The sequence below is a fragment of the Corvus moneduloides genome, chromosome 9 (genome assembly GCF_009650955.1).
Source record: "Corvus moneduloides isolate bCorMon1 chromosome 9, bCorMon1.pri, whole genome shotgun sequence".
Lineage (NCBI taxonomy): Eukaryota > Metazoa > Chordata > Aves > Passeriformes > Corvidae > Corvus > Corvus moneduloides.
In genome coordinates this window covers 21834991-21850162 of record NC_045484.1, presented here as the reverse complement: position 1 = coordinate 21850162, position 15172 = coordinate 21834991, and the positions used below count along the sequence as shown (strand labels likewise).

The 15172-nt window shown below is 43.9% G+C and overlaps 1 protein-coding gene across 20 annotated transcripts in view; it reads right to left on the bottom strand.

The window, feature by feature from the left end:
* The window catches only part of PTPRF (protein tyrosine phosphatase receptor type F), a 378483-nt gene that overhangs the window by 155134 nt on the left and 208177 nt on the right, over positions 1-15172 (bottom strand). The window contains exon 1 of one of the 20 annotated variants that reach the window (XM_032117445.1): positions 2754-2838. The exons of the other annotated variants lie outside the window; for them this stretch is intronic. The gene's annotated coding sequence lies outside the window, so the exon portion shown is untranslated. Of the gene's footprint in view, positions 1-2753; positions 2839-15172 lie in introns of those variants that run through there. 20 annotated transcript variants of the gene reach the window in all.

Here is a 15172-nt window from a genome sequence, read left to right as displayed (position 1 = left end):
AAGGCTACAGATGGCCACTCGTGGGTGATGGCCCTGCACCCAGAGGGCTCTAGGAGCTGATTAGGAGGCTGATCTGGCAGAGTTTGAAGTCTTACAAAAAGGCAATCAGCCCAAGTGCCCCCAGGGAGAGGGAGAGCACAGTGCAGAGTGCCTCTGACTTCAACCAGCAGCTCTGTTTCACATAAAGGGACGCTATCAGGTCCCTTTAGAATCACGTTAAAATAGATGAGGGCTAAAAAGAAACTTTTCTTACGGTCCACTGGATCTGCATGCAAACCTCGTTGAAAACATTTGAGATGCATACCAAATTAACTGTACCGTGCAACCAGAATTAATTGTGTCCTTGACAGCATGGCAGCCGATAACATTTGTTATCCTGTGAAGTCACTCAACCCACAAACAAATCCCTTCACTGCCATTTATGCCCACTGTGCTCCCATAAAGCATCCAGAACAGGTACCTACACCTATTAATAACCCTGTCACTGCTGCCACGTTACAGAGGAATGTGAGCTATCGTGGTTCGGTGACATTTAGCTGATCCCTTGTCCTGCAAATTCAGCTGACCAATGCCACATTTCAGGAATGAGTTTTGCAGTGGTGAAAAGAGTTATATACTGAATCAGACAGCAGCCCAGCAAGCACTGGCTGTGCTGATTTACTGGGGCTGGCGACTGTATTGTATGGCATTGTAGCTGTGTCCTGACAGCCGACTCTCAAGCCATCCTGGTGGAAATAAAGGCTGCTGCCCCCTGCTGCAGCACAGAACAGTGGAGATGTAACACTTCTGAGCAGAGGTAATTCAATCCTTCCTGAAAAACAGAGGCCTTTTCAAAGACGGCATCTGGAGGCTGCACAGTGCACCTGAATTAACAGCTAATCATCACAACTATAAAAGGGGAGTAGACTCTTCCAACTCAGCCAGCCGGCAGCATAATCCAGAGCTCAGAGAGATAGGTGGCAAACATTTAACAGTAACGCCAAAATCCAGAAGGCTGGGAATTCTTTGAGAAAATCAAGAGGAATCTAAGCAGGTAATTCCAGCTGAGCTCAAGATTGTAAGATGACTGTCAGTCGAAAAACAAAACCTAGATAAAGTCACAAAGCCTGCAAGAAGAAACCAGTGTGAGAGGAAGAACACAGATCTTTGTGTGTGTGTCACTGCCGATACCACAATATTCCCTGCCATATTTATGGAAATATTGTAATCTCCCAAGGAAATCAGTTCTCTCTAAAGATCTTCTAAGCCCAGAAATGACATTCTTTCTCTGCTACAGTCAGTAGCAGGCCCCACGAAGCATTTGCATTCTCAAGAGATGAATATATTTTTCTGGTTTAATACTGATAAAACCTTAACAGTGTATGAACATAAATATATATTATAATTTGAATTCTGAGTCCCCTGCACTCAGAAATCACCTTGCTAAAAAGTTACTCCCATGACCTCTTAGTCCTGCACTGACGTCACACTGTCCTTAATAGAAAAAAAACATCTCAAAACTGGAAAGATGCTTTACAAAAACATCACAACAGAAAATACCACCTTTGTCTACAAAGCACACCACCCAAGCAGCAGAGCCAGGAGGGCTGGTGGCAGTACAGCTGCACTGCTCCTGGTGCCACAGCTGCCAGGCAGAGGGATCCACTGAGGGCAAGCACCTTTGTGGGAACAGGAAAGCCGTCAGGAGCAAGACACCATGACAGCACAACACTACTGCTTGTGATAATCGAGTTGGCTCCACTCTCTCTCTGCCTGTCCCAGAAGAGCTGCTGTTTATTTCAGTGAGGCCCCACGAGTAGCACTGGGGGAAGCAGAGACCATGAATACCAGCCTCTTAAAATGATTATAGATGGATTTGTTAGTAATACATAACATATAGCTGAGCCCTTCTAAGTGATATAGTGCCAAACACAGAGAAGATTTTGTCCTGATAAAGTCAGACATCTTGAGTACGTAATAAATATGATGTTCCCCCTCTGTCTAATGTAGGTTATGTGAAGCTGCTAAGACTGCAATTTTTAGGCTATCATTGTCCTTAAATTATTAAGCAATATAGCATTAGAAAGCTAGACTGAAGGCTGTGCATTGTAGTTTTGTTTTATTTTTTTTGATGTGTGCCTGAATACAAAATGTGACTTTGGAGAAGGTGTTGTGGTGCTAGCATGTATCAGGAGGATGCTTGCAGACTGACACTGTGTCAGGTGTCACTGTTGCTTACATTTGTATCTTCCTTCCTTTTTAGTGCTTTTGTGGTGAAGAAAAGCACTTTGTAACCCACACTAGAAGAAAACAGAAATTCTCTATCTCGGCAATATATTGTATTAACTGTTTACATGTTTTAGCTGGTTCAAAGCCAGCTTGGTAAACATGTCAGGATATTTTAAGGTCACCTAAAAATAGGTTTGTACTTTGGTTCTGGCTTATTTAAAGCCTGAACCAGAGATCTCCACGATATCAGTATCTTTCTTATGAGAATACGGAAAATAGTATCTAAGAATGCCTCAGCACACTCTATGCCACCTCCCCATCTGCTTCAGTAGGCCCAGGAGGCAGAACGTGTAGCTCACGTGCATTTCTGTCAAAAGACTTACGGAAATTCAGAAGTTGCTAGTGCACGTGTGCAGCAGCGAAGTCCAGTCCTTGGTTATTTCCTCATCTCTCTGTCCCTGAATGCAAAGGGCTCTGGAACAAGTCTCGTTTCATATCCCATTCATAATCCCAAAGACTCCTGGGCATCCCACTCCTCCTCCTACCCTGCAGTTGAGTAATGCTCTCTTTCACCAAGGAATATCTGGCCACAGAAGAACTTTCAAATGATGACAGTAAATCCAGGGCAACTTCTCATTCCAGGAGATGTGACTGTCTTTCCTGTACACAAAAACCTACAGAGCAGAGACAGTAAAACTCAGGTGCTTAATCCATACTGAGCCTCTTCATTTTACTGAGCCTAATGAAAATGTAGTATGAGCGGCTTTTAAAGGAGCAAATGACTCCTATTGCTATCACTGTGTATTATTCAGCCTCCAAGACAAAGAGATATAGAGCAACCTAGTTAAGTCTGTTCACAAAGAGACAGCATTAATCTGGAAATTACCTCTTTCTCCAAAGGAAAAGAAAATGAAGTAAAGCTGAAGCAAAAGAAAATGTGTGGGGTCCCAAGGATTTCTTCATACACCTGTGCAGTAACGGGTGTTTGTCCCAAAAGCTTCTTGTGGACGTGCTATTTTATATGCGTTTTGAGACAGTGAGATGCTGTAGGACAACCTGACACTACTCCAGAAAGATGGTACCTTCATTTTCCTTTTATTGTTTTTACCACGTTTTGAATGCGAAGTAATCTTTGTTACACAGTGTGTTTTAAAGCCTAATTTAGCCATTTAAGGCAGAACTGTGGTGGCTGTGTGGGGGGGTGGCCAGGCTTTTGCAGTAGCTGGCTTTTTCATGAAAGGAACTATGGGCCACATTTCTCTGGGGTCATTTTGAGACACCTGTAACTGAGGGAGACTGTACACACACAGCCTTTCAGACTTTTAGCTTCTATGGCCCTTACTTTCAATCATGCTTTAGGAGCTAGCTGAGAAATTTTACAATTTCTCATGCTGGCTGCTGCTTATAGGAAGCAGTAAACACACATTCATCTGATGCATGGTCAGAAATGAGCTAGAAATCCTCTGGGAAGAAAAGGGGAGAAATCTAGAGACTTTGCAACATTCATTTTGGGAACAGCTGTCTGCGGAGATGTCCCTGCTGAAGTACATGGTACCCTTAGCCAAAGGCTGGCAGTAACAGGGCTGCTTGTTTTCAAGGGGCTTCTCCATCAAAACATGAGCCCCATGAGTCCTCTTCCCACTACAGCCACATACCACAAAGACAAAATACACAGTGGTGCCTGTGTTGGTGAGCACACACTCACATGTACATACCACCTATGCGAGCTGCTCCTGATAAAGAGAAAACTGGATTGAAAGCTAAACATCAAAACACACAAGGGGAGAAAAAAGAAAAGGGATCATTCCCACCCACAGCTCCCGAAACTCTGTTTCCCTGCAGGCCACAGAGGGAAGGAAGTGCATATGCAGAGAGGCGAGTGGTGTGCAAAGCCCTCAAGGCACCCGTTTATCTGAGCTGCTTCTAAATGTTACTAAATAAGCCTATTAGTTTCTGAAACCTGGCAAGTGAGGCAACAGGGCCCAGAAGTATGAACTGAGACAGACTGTACTGTTTCAAGTGCATTTACATGCAGTACCAACTTCCCTGTTGACTGCCCAAAGGTCATCTGACAAACAGTGGTGAGTTTTTTACACCATGTCAATTTTTGATCCAACACCACTTGCATACCAGATGGTTTGAAAATATGTATTCGCTGCCACTGTTTCTGCTCTGTTCAGCAGTGCCTGCCAATGTCTTGAGTTTATGATGTCTGTAGCAAATGTTTTAGTGTTGACATCTTCTGCAATGTGAGTGAAGATAAATTGCATTAAACGCTAAAACATTACTTACAGATGGAAAATAGACTGACTTCCCAGACATTTGCAAGCAGGGTATCTCCAGTTATGCTGTGGCAGAGGCTGCAGCAGAGACAACTCAGTTTAATAAGCAAAAATCAGTTGGCATTAACCTGGGGGAAAAAGCCACCTTCACTTTCATTCCCACTTTAGGAAGTGCCGCTATACCAACCCTGGGTGCTAGAGAAAGCCTGCTCTCTTTGTGTACACAAACAATGCTGCACAGGAGCAGCGCTGTATTGTGTCAGAATATGCAGCTGTAACACACTCTGCATCCTAGTGATACTGGAAAGCCACCCTACATTTGTGAGAAAACATATTTAAGAAAAATACTGATAAATATTTTCTCCTGTCCCAGTTTTAAGACCACCTATTTAGCATGGAGCACAGAATGGGAACTCCACATCCTGTTACTTCCACTGCATTCCCTATTCCCCTTCCCCATTCCCTTCGGTACAGAGGTTCATGATACAAATGTAATTGCTCTAATTTTTTCCACATCCTTTTGGGAGAGAGAATATTTCTTCTTTTAAAGGGTATTAGTAACCCTCTGGCAATTCCATTTATCTCTTCAGCACAGTGAATCTGAAAGAATCAGCCAGGCTCCCTCTTCCTTTCACCCGCTGCCACGACGGAGCCCACAGAGCACCTCTGGGAGGGTGGGAGCTTCATGTGTGTGCTCCACACACAGTCACAGCACAGGCGAGGCCAACACACAAAAACACAGGACAGTTTCGTAAATACTGAGAGGCAGTTACTCTGTAATAATGAGGAGTTAAAAACATATGTATTTTATTTTTAGAACTGACAGCAAGAGATGTGCTTGTTTATTTGACAAAGGTAAAAGATTTCTGATATTCATGGGGCAGCTGAGCAGGGAAGGAGTTAAAGCCAGGGTTTCAAATGTAAAACAAACAAGGCTAAGCCTCTCTGTTTCTCCAAGGTCTCCCTCCTTCCTTGCCCTCTGCAGAGGCTATAAATAGATTGCAGAAGAATGAAGTATGGGTGGGACCAAACTAGCCAGTCCCTTCTATTCTCCCTAGGGAAGTGGGGAAAAAATAAAAATACCATTTGACTCAATTATTTCAGATTAGGAAGAAATTAACACTCCATGAAAAATTTAGAAGTGCTACTCCTAATTACAATATGCAGCCTTCTGATTTGTCATCCTACTGAATATTTGTCTTTGAATTCTCCTTTCCTTCCTTTGCATCATTTCTGTGCATAGCATACATTTATTGAATCTTGCAGTCACACTTCTTATAGCCCATAGACTGCCTGTAAGGAAGAGAGGTGTGCATAGATAGGGACTGTAGGTAGACAACATCATCTTTCCCATGCTCCACTTGGTTAATTCTGGAAAAAACCCTACCTCACTATTCTAGGCCTAAATAAATCTGAAGTTTAAGAAAAATGCATTTTGCCCATCACCCCAAAGCTGAAGTGTCATTTCTCCAGCAGTCTTGTGGAATAATATATTTAAAGACAAAAGATTCAGTGGAAATATTCAATGTACAGCCTTGTATACATCAAGGTAATCAGTCCTGACTTACCTTCCCAAGCTAGTTCTTACAGCATCACCAATTATCAGAAAATTTCAAGAAATTAAATACTATTTGTTTATATTTTTGTTTATATTTGAACTTAAAAATGAACTAACTGTTGCCTACCACCTGAAATCATTTTGAGTGCAAACTGCTCTTAGTAACTGGTGAAAACAGCACAGGCACCAACATTAACTTTCCTGACTAAACTACTGGGGTAGACTGTCTCCATCTCTCCAAAATCAGGGTATGCCCACCTGCAGCTTCCTCAGTGTGGGAGGCATGAGAAAAAGATACCAGGAAACAGTGTTCAGTAGTTAAAGCTCAGGCTTCAGGTAGTGCACTCACAACTAATATTAGGGAAATACTTCTAATTAGCACCAATTACAACCATGGCGAGGGTCAGAGTTTCTGAGAGATTTTGACCTACTAAATTCAAAAAGTGGTTTGAAACAGAGGATGAGTGGAGGTTATTATTTTTCTTATACTCTTAGACAAGGACCCTGCAGTTTGCTTTCCCTGAGCAGTGTCAGGTGGTTCAAGCCTTTCAGCTTAGCCAGAAGGTCTGTCCCTGTGGTTTGCAGGTATGCCTTCCTTTGGAAGGAAAACCAAAATGCTCCAGGTAGTCAGCCCCTGCATAAGCACTCTTCACCTGCAGCCCTGGAAATGTAAGGAGCTGCCTTACACCTCACACATATAAAGAATACCTAAGCACTACCTTATCCTAAATTTCTTTCTTTTGGTGAAAAAAAATTCCACTTTTACACTCTCAGGCTTCCTTTCTTTAGTATTTGTCTTTTTTTAAGCCAGTCACCTCCCTAGACGTCTTTAGTGTCTGCAGGGAAGAGCAGGCATGAGCACCTAATTACAAAAAGGCAGAAGATTCATTACACATGCAGGGAGGAATTTGCATCACCCCTTCCTTGCAGATGTCTGTGCCCTGGGAGGCTGCTTGCCCCACCCAGTTTGCGGCAGTTCTTGTCACAGACTAACTGAAGCTGGCCCTGGCCTGAGCAGGAGGCTGGGCTTGGTCACCTCCAAAGGTCTCTTCTAACCTGTTTCCTCCTGTCCCCCAGTCCCAGTCTTATAATAACAAGCTACTAAAAAGGAAAGCACACCTGACACCTTCCTCCCAGGAAAGGATCTGCATGGCAGCAAAACTTGCCTTATGGGATCCAGATAAACTAAACTGCCATCCACAGCCTGTCCTGTTAGAGCAGGGAACCCTCATCACAGAGGCATAAGCAACCTGCTTAACCTTCTATTGCAAAGCCGTATCTTGACTCTCCCAGCTGAGTTTGCATCAGGTTTTCACTGTCCGGTCTCTGTGGGACTAGAGGAGAAGTTAAACAATGCTGGGTTTATGTGAAGCATGAGTACTGTGCACATAATGCTTTTATAATCCTTCGATAATAACTTGTTAACTGCAGAGGAGGCTGTATAAAATGAAGGTTAAAAAAGCATTTCTCCATGAAAGTTTAATTGTTATAAGCACTCCAATTAATAAGAGCTCACTTTTGTTCAGCCACATCACTCTCGACCTATGACGTCTCTCAAAGATGAAGTTCAAACCAGTGGGCATAAACCTGAGTTTTCTGCCCACAGGGAGCTGTGCACACATGCACCCGCACGTGCAGGCTGCTGGGAAGCCTGGCCGCTGCACACATGCTTTGCATTTCAGTCTCTTGTCCACATGTTAGAAGCAGACAAAAAAAACGATGGGCAGCCATGCAAACAGCCCAACAGACATTAGTGCCACAGGCCTGTTCAGGATGAGATGTGCAGAGCCGTATGCACAATTCATTTTGTTCAGAGGGGCTGTGAGGGAGCGAGCCAACATCCTAGATAAGCAGGGCAACATGAAAAAGAAGAGAAGGTATTATTATTTTTAAGGTAATATAAATCCCAGTTCCTTCCTCCAGTTCCTTTTTATCATGGTTGTCATGTTTTACTACAGGCCACTGTCATAAAGAATGCAACATACTCTCAGAATAAAAGCCCTGCAGGTATGTGGAGAGCAGAAAGCACACCTGGTCCTATCTACCCAATGACACAAAAAAACAGGGAGGCCTGGAAAAGGTGCGATTCTTGTTTCTTATATGTGACACTCCCAGTTTCACCCTCTCCCCAGAACATCTACTTACTCAACCTGGGGCTCTAAACTTCCAAACTGGCTCTTCAAGGCAGCAGGGAGAAACCTGCAGACGCCAAAATCCCCTGGTAACAGAAGTCAGTACTGGTCTGCCCAGCAAATGACACTGTGTACAAGTATCCAGTCCTCAGTGGGAAATAGCAGCCTTTAATTCAGTAACTTCTCTGTCTGGTGACAGGCTTCTCCTCTGCTTTTGTTTCCAGTCCAGGAACAATTTCCTGTAAGTCTCACATTCACTGCTCCCAGCCTTGTTTTAACAAAGAGCAGGTGCTGGTCTTGCCAAAAGCACCTGCAGAATGGGAGGGATAGGACTGTGCATCACTACTCAAGCACTGCCAGGCTTGGAGAGGATCGCGAGGACTCTAAGAGGGTCACTATCTAGAGCAAGCAGCAGCATCTCCACCTCACCTACAGAGCACAATGGGCCCTGAAAGAAAGGCCAACGGAGTGACCAAACTTTGTCTGATCACAGAGCTCAGCAACACCGGTGCTGCTGTGCCCACAGTCGAACAGAAAGAGACTTTCCCGGGCCACGGACCAAGGAAAGGAAGCACACACAAGGCTGTGAAGAGTCTCAGCTTTGGTCCTTCTACCCTTCTGCAGCTTCTGCTTACAAAAGACACCTCAAGCAATTTTGATTTCTGGAAATCCTTTCTGCCTGTACATATTTAGGTAGTTTTGAGAATTGTCAGGATGCAGAACCATGCAATTACAAAGGAAGTGGAGCACAAAAAGGAGGTTGGTGTGAGATGTTTGAGGGAGAAGAAAGATTATGAGACAAGAAGTAGTAAAGAGACTAGTTTCAAAGCATCACTTCCACATAATGCGAAAGTCATCCCAGGAGATACCAGCATAGGAATAACATAACATTCACTCTTACAACACTTAGATTTTGAAACGATAGGCTTTTTTAAAAAAAGTTATCAAGACGTTAGACACCTTCACACAGATTTTTCTGGCATATACTTCAGAGAGACAGGCAGTTTGGGATCTTGTCCAGAAAGCACCTCACTGTGTCAGAAGCCCAAGCACAGCCTGCCCAGTTTCCAAGATCTCTAGCGAGTGCTGTCTGTTTGCACAAGCAACTGCTCCCTGGATAGAGGGGGCTACTTCACTGTGTAGCCACCGACCTCGGCTTAAAACGGCACAACAAACTTTGCTGCAAGTCCATGAAGTGTCTGCTCCAGAGTGTGAGTGTTTGTCGTGCGTCAGTATCAGAGATCTCTTTTTTAATCAGGAAGCTCTGTGAGGCCAATTTAACTGCAGAGCAAATACAACAGCTGAGTATTTTTCTTCACAAACTACAGCCTCCAACTTGCTGTTAGCCAGGAATAACCAGCCCAAACTCGTCTGTTCTTACTGTCTCTCTGGGGAACCAGAACATTTCACAGGAATCATCACTCTCATTTACAGGTAGGAAGCCCAGGTACAAAGAGATTAAGGAACACAAAATCAGGCAAAAGGAAGCAGAATAGCCAAATGCACTGGGAAAAAAACCCTTCAGTCCCTTGACATCTTAATGGCTGAAGTTAATACCACAGCCTTAAACAGCTGCTGTTCCTTCTGATAACAAGTATTTCCTAGCTCTTGGTCTTTGACCAAAAATATACACACAAATACAAGTGGTTGTACACTTTTGTATAATAATGTTTTAAGCTCACTCTTCAGGTAAACATCCCCCAAAACAGTAGCAAATGTATTTCTTTCACTTAGAGCCCTTAATACCCTCACTGCAAACACCGAATGAAAAAAGCTAAAACTACTCATTTCATTACCTACTGCTCTCCAGATTAATCTCCATTCTGTGCTGCACAATGACAGGGTCACCAGAGGGTTTCCATGCCACTGGGGCTGTGTAAGGAAGTACGTGGTCTGTACAAACAAAAGCAGGGGAATCCTTTATTCTCATTCTTCCTAACCTGTGGTTTAATTCCCTTTCTTTTGTAAAATGAAAACCAGTCTTTTCTCAGAACATAAATGATCAGTGCCAACTTTCCCAAAGGAAAAGTATTACAACTGTGTACAGCTTCTGCCAAAGTTAAAAATCTTTCCTGGAAGGATCCTGGGTTTAAAAGTAAGTGCCAAATGCTCTAAAATAGTCACACACAATCTATGAACGAGCAGGTGCCTCATGAAATGAAGATTAAGATTTAGAGTCCAAATCTGGTGCCTTTCAGGTAAAAGGATTCCCAAGGCAGGAGCTCCTAAAGTGGCTTTTACTAAGGTTTCATGCAAGTACCAAGAGATTGTCAAAGACTAAGGAATGCAATTGCACCTCTTATTACACCTCAAACAGCCCCTACTACTCCCATCTATTCCATGGACCTACCACGCCTTCAAGCAAGCACTTATGAAGAAGCCAACACCACTCCACTCATGAGGAATTTATTCAGAATCCTGAGTGGGGAAATCAGGCTGGCTCTGGGTACAGCACAGCTAAACAGCCTGGGGCAGCACAGGAGCACAGCTTTTCTCTGCTGGGTCCTGCCAGGGCTGGGCAGCAGTTGGCCATGCATTCCCGGTGCCAAAGGGATTATACTGCACAGGCATGTGCCAGAGGCAATCTTCTCCTTGGCCTCTTCCCACCTGAGTGGGGTGACATGCAAGTCCATGATCCTGACATGCACACCTCCATCTCCTCCATGTCACACTGGTCAAAACAGAATTGGAGCATGAACAAACCAGCTGAGCTCAGTGTGGCACTGCTTGCCTCTCTCCAACATCTGTGTGTGCACCGCTCCACCTGAATGAGGATCTCTTGTGGTCCGACCATCCCCTGCTCTGGGGATCTGAGGATGAGAGCATGCCTCATCTCCTCTGGGGTGCTGGGTCCCCAAAACTCCTATTCCTCAGGAAAAGGCAGATCTCCAGGCCCTTTAACATGGGATGAGCCCTCCTCCTGCCTCCCACAGAAATGGAGGGGAGCAAACTCAACTCCATTCCTGTTACGGGAAGTGTGAAATACAGCTGCATACAGGCCTGCCCCAGGCTGGGCCCACCAAAGGCACATAGCACGGGGGGGCTCCTGGGCAACTCTACCTATCCCCAGCCCTCCAAAAACTGAGCACTGAAAATGCTAATGGCTTAACAGCCCAAGGATGACAGTGAGCTGCCCAAAAGGCACTGAAACAGAAGAGAGGGAACAGACATGGCATTTTTTCCCCTCTCCTCATTGAAATTTATTGCAGCTAGAACTGAATAAAACAACTAAGATCCAGCAATACAGATAGCATCTGAGATTTCTTGCTGTCCCTGTCAACAACTTTCAGACATATGAAAGCACAGCCATAATCCCCCTTTCACTGCAGCAGAGAATGAGAGTGAAACACACGGCAGCCATCATTCTCACCAGGAGATCAAATCTGTTCCATCCCAAACCCTCCCTAACCCACAGAGCAATGCTAGGCAAAACCTTGAGAGCTCACTGAGCCCATCAGACCCTTGCTGAGGAACTGATGATAATTCCTGGGACCATCCTTCTGCTTAAAACACCAGGCTGATCTGTGATAAAGCTGTGTTAATATACAGTTAATGTAGACTGGCTGGTGGAAATCAGTCCTTCCCAGAATACCTAGTTCAGAGCAACTCCAGTTTGATAATGAACAAAATTAATAAACACAGGCAATTTTACTTCTCATTAAGTGTCCCAGCATATTCATAAAATTCCCACACACTCTCAGTGTCAGCCTTCAGACTGACATACACATAGGTACTGTCAGGTCCAGGTAGAACCTGGATCTATAAAGCCCCAGATCCCATCCATCTCCTGCCTTCCTGCAGAGAAAACCCTCAGCTGCACCCTCCTGAGGCACCCCAGGTCTCTCTTGGCACAGATCATCCCATTCCCTTGAAAACACACAGGCAGCTTGAGCTGTGTGTGTCCCACCACACAACCACACCTGACCAGCATGACAAGCCCTGCGTTGCTCCGCACAGCTTCCCCTTGCTCAGCTCCAGCACTGGGATCAGCCTTCCCATGACCACAACAGCCAGGACAGGACAGGACACACCTATGCCGTGTAGTTTAATGCTTTGTTTCCAGAGGGAACTTCACCTGCCATTGCCAGCTTCTTCTCACCAGCAGTTTCTTTTCTGCACCACTGGGCGAGTTTAAAGATATTACTTCATCATCCAACACCATGAGAAACCACACTTTCCTGTGATACTGCAAACTGCTAATGGGTAAGTCTTCAGGAAAACAAGGGCAGCAATCAAAAGAAGGTGATGGACAAGCAGCACCAGCATGGTGGAGAGGCAGCTTCTAGACTGAGACTACAGGCCTGTATGCGTCTTCTCACATTCCTCCTCCAAAGGGAAGGGTTACGGCAACCCCACTCATCACAGAGAAACTGCCTCCAAGGGGAAATGAAAACACATCAACAGAGACCTGTTCAAGCACACACCTACTGTAAAAAGACTGTCCTGACCTGGCCCCTGGTAAAAATATTCCATCTGCTCAGGATCTCACCTATTACAGAAAGAAGGCATGGATGTTTTCACTTCAATATTTCTACACTTATCACCACTAGCAGAGAAAAGGGACAGAGGACTCCAAAACATTTCAAGTGTGAGGTAGCTACGTTACGATTTTCCAGGGCAGCAGCAAGGTGTCTGAAAAGGCACATCTCCATAGGCAATCAGTGACCCAATGATCATCGTGCCTTCTGAATATGTTGTGGCATTTACAGCTCTGTAGAGGTTAAAATCAGAGGATGTCAGCTTCTATAGACTCTAACAAAAATATGATACAAAACACTTCCATAGGCTTCCTTCAGAAATAGAAGAATTCTCATTCTTAGGTCCCTCTTATTTATTTTTACTGTTAAACCGAGCACATGCTGAGAGGTAAGAATTGCCCCAGCCTCTTGCTACATAACCCAGGGGAGTTTCCTCTCATCGCCCACAAACTCTTCCACATGATCCCTGCTATTCATGCACTGAAAACAACTAACAGGAAGCTTCATCTGAGAATTCTTGCCTTTTTCACTCCTGTAGAAAAAGCTAGTATAAAGCAAACTAGCTCATCACCTTTTCCCTACAGCGTATAAATATTCAACACCCACTGACAGCCCTGGATAATGTGAAAATCAGTCACATTTTCATAGTGCAAGCATCTGTTCTTCCCTAGTGTAAATCTGATTTGACAAAATTTGGTGCTCATGAAGGAGACCAGAAATGGAAGGCTTGGATCCTTCTCTCATTGCGTCTGCTGGAACACCTCGTGTTTCTCCCTTGTGTTTTCTGTAATTAAGTAAGCAATACCAAGATTTTTCAAGCATTTTTGCTTCAGTATCAAAGTTGGAGGTGAGTCTCCAGGGTGTGGCGGAGGGGTGTCTGCAGCCCTTCATTTCAGCCCTCTATTCCAAAAGGAGTTTCTGTGAGGAATGGCTCTGAAATTCCTGTGCAAAGGGGCAACTCTTTTGTACATATACAAAGTATTGAACAAACCCACAAACCAAAGTCATGGCTCAAGTACTGGTAATCCTAAAAAAAGAACAGCCACAAGGAAATAAAGTTCATTGCATCATGATGGTCCCAAGAACGGCTCAGGAACAACCACCGGTATCCCAAAGCTACCTAAAGGCATAAATACTGGAACATGCCTTTTTGGAAAATAAATAATCAATCTCAGAATGCCATGCATTGATTATTACAAATATTTTATTTCTTTCTTTATTAATATATGCAAAGCAATCAGATTAGAGCCACAGGAGGTAATGAAAAACCAGCTAAGAGATAAGGGCCTTTTTCTGTGTTGTGCTATGCATGTTTAGTTCCTATTTTAAAAGGAGACCTTGAGTCTGCTTTTGCAGCACTTGGAGTGAATGTCAACTGCAGAATTTTCAAGGCAATGAGAACTGCAATCCTGCAAAAGAAATATCATGATCCCTTAAATAATGCGGAGGCCTGACACAATGAGCCTCATTGCCAGGCTAAAGGTGGGGCCAGAAGAAACCTACAGCAAAGGAGAGCGTAAAGATTGAAAACAAAGGTCAAAGTGTTTGCCACCGGTTTTGATATAACCAGGCAGCTGGAATGATGCAAGAAAAGCTATGTTTGCAGGGGTGGAGGAGGATCTTATTTGATGAAGGGCTTCGCATTCATTTTTTCCATCTGTGTTATCTAGTCTAATAAAAATGTTCTCTCTTCCTACAGATGCTGTGTCTGAACAGCCTCTCTGTGAAACGGAGCTACATGCTTAACACAGCATATGATGCTGTAACCTGGTCTCTGAGGAGAAAACCATGGGAGACTGCTCTGGGCTGCACCCAGACACTGTCAAGGAGAGGACACCCTGCACTGCCTCCTCCATATTTGGTACTCCTCCCAGAAAGATATTGCTAACATTGAATCCAGGGCTGTAGGAATGGTGTAAGCATGGAGAAACACAACATTTTATAGAGAGAACTTTCAGGGTCTCAATCTGTTCACCTTTTCAAAGAGAAGACTGAAAGGTAACCAGATCAAAGTGACTAAATGCCATCACGGAAAGAGAAATGTGATTTGAGTCTAGAGAAACTGAATAGATAAAAGGCTGAAAGGCCAAACTTTTAACAGGTTCATTAACAATTGAAACAATATCCCATGAACTGCAGAGGACCACACATTGCAGACGACTGTCAAATTATGATAGGATACTTTTCTAGAATATCTTTTCAAGTTCAAACAGGAATTAATCCCGAGAAAGCCTACATGAGAGATCACAGCCTTCTGAATTTCATAATCTCCAAATGCAGCAGAGAAGCAGTACTGAATTTCAGGATAGCAAAGCCAAATCAGTTCAGAAAAGAGAACAGAACAGCTCACTAATATCAACAGGAATATTTGCATGAGCAGGACTCCCCTCACACTGAGGAACATACAACCATAAGGACTTAATTAAAGTGACAAGCACAGAAAATTAGAATGAAGAAACCTACTACCTAATAACATCAAGGTAAAGTAGGATATTTATTTAGGAAGAAAGCTGA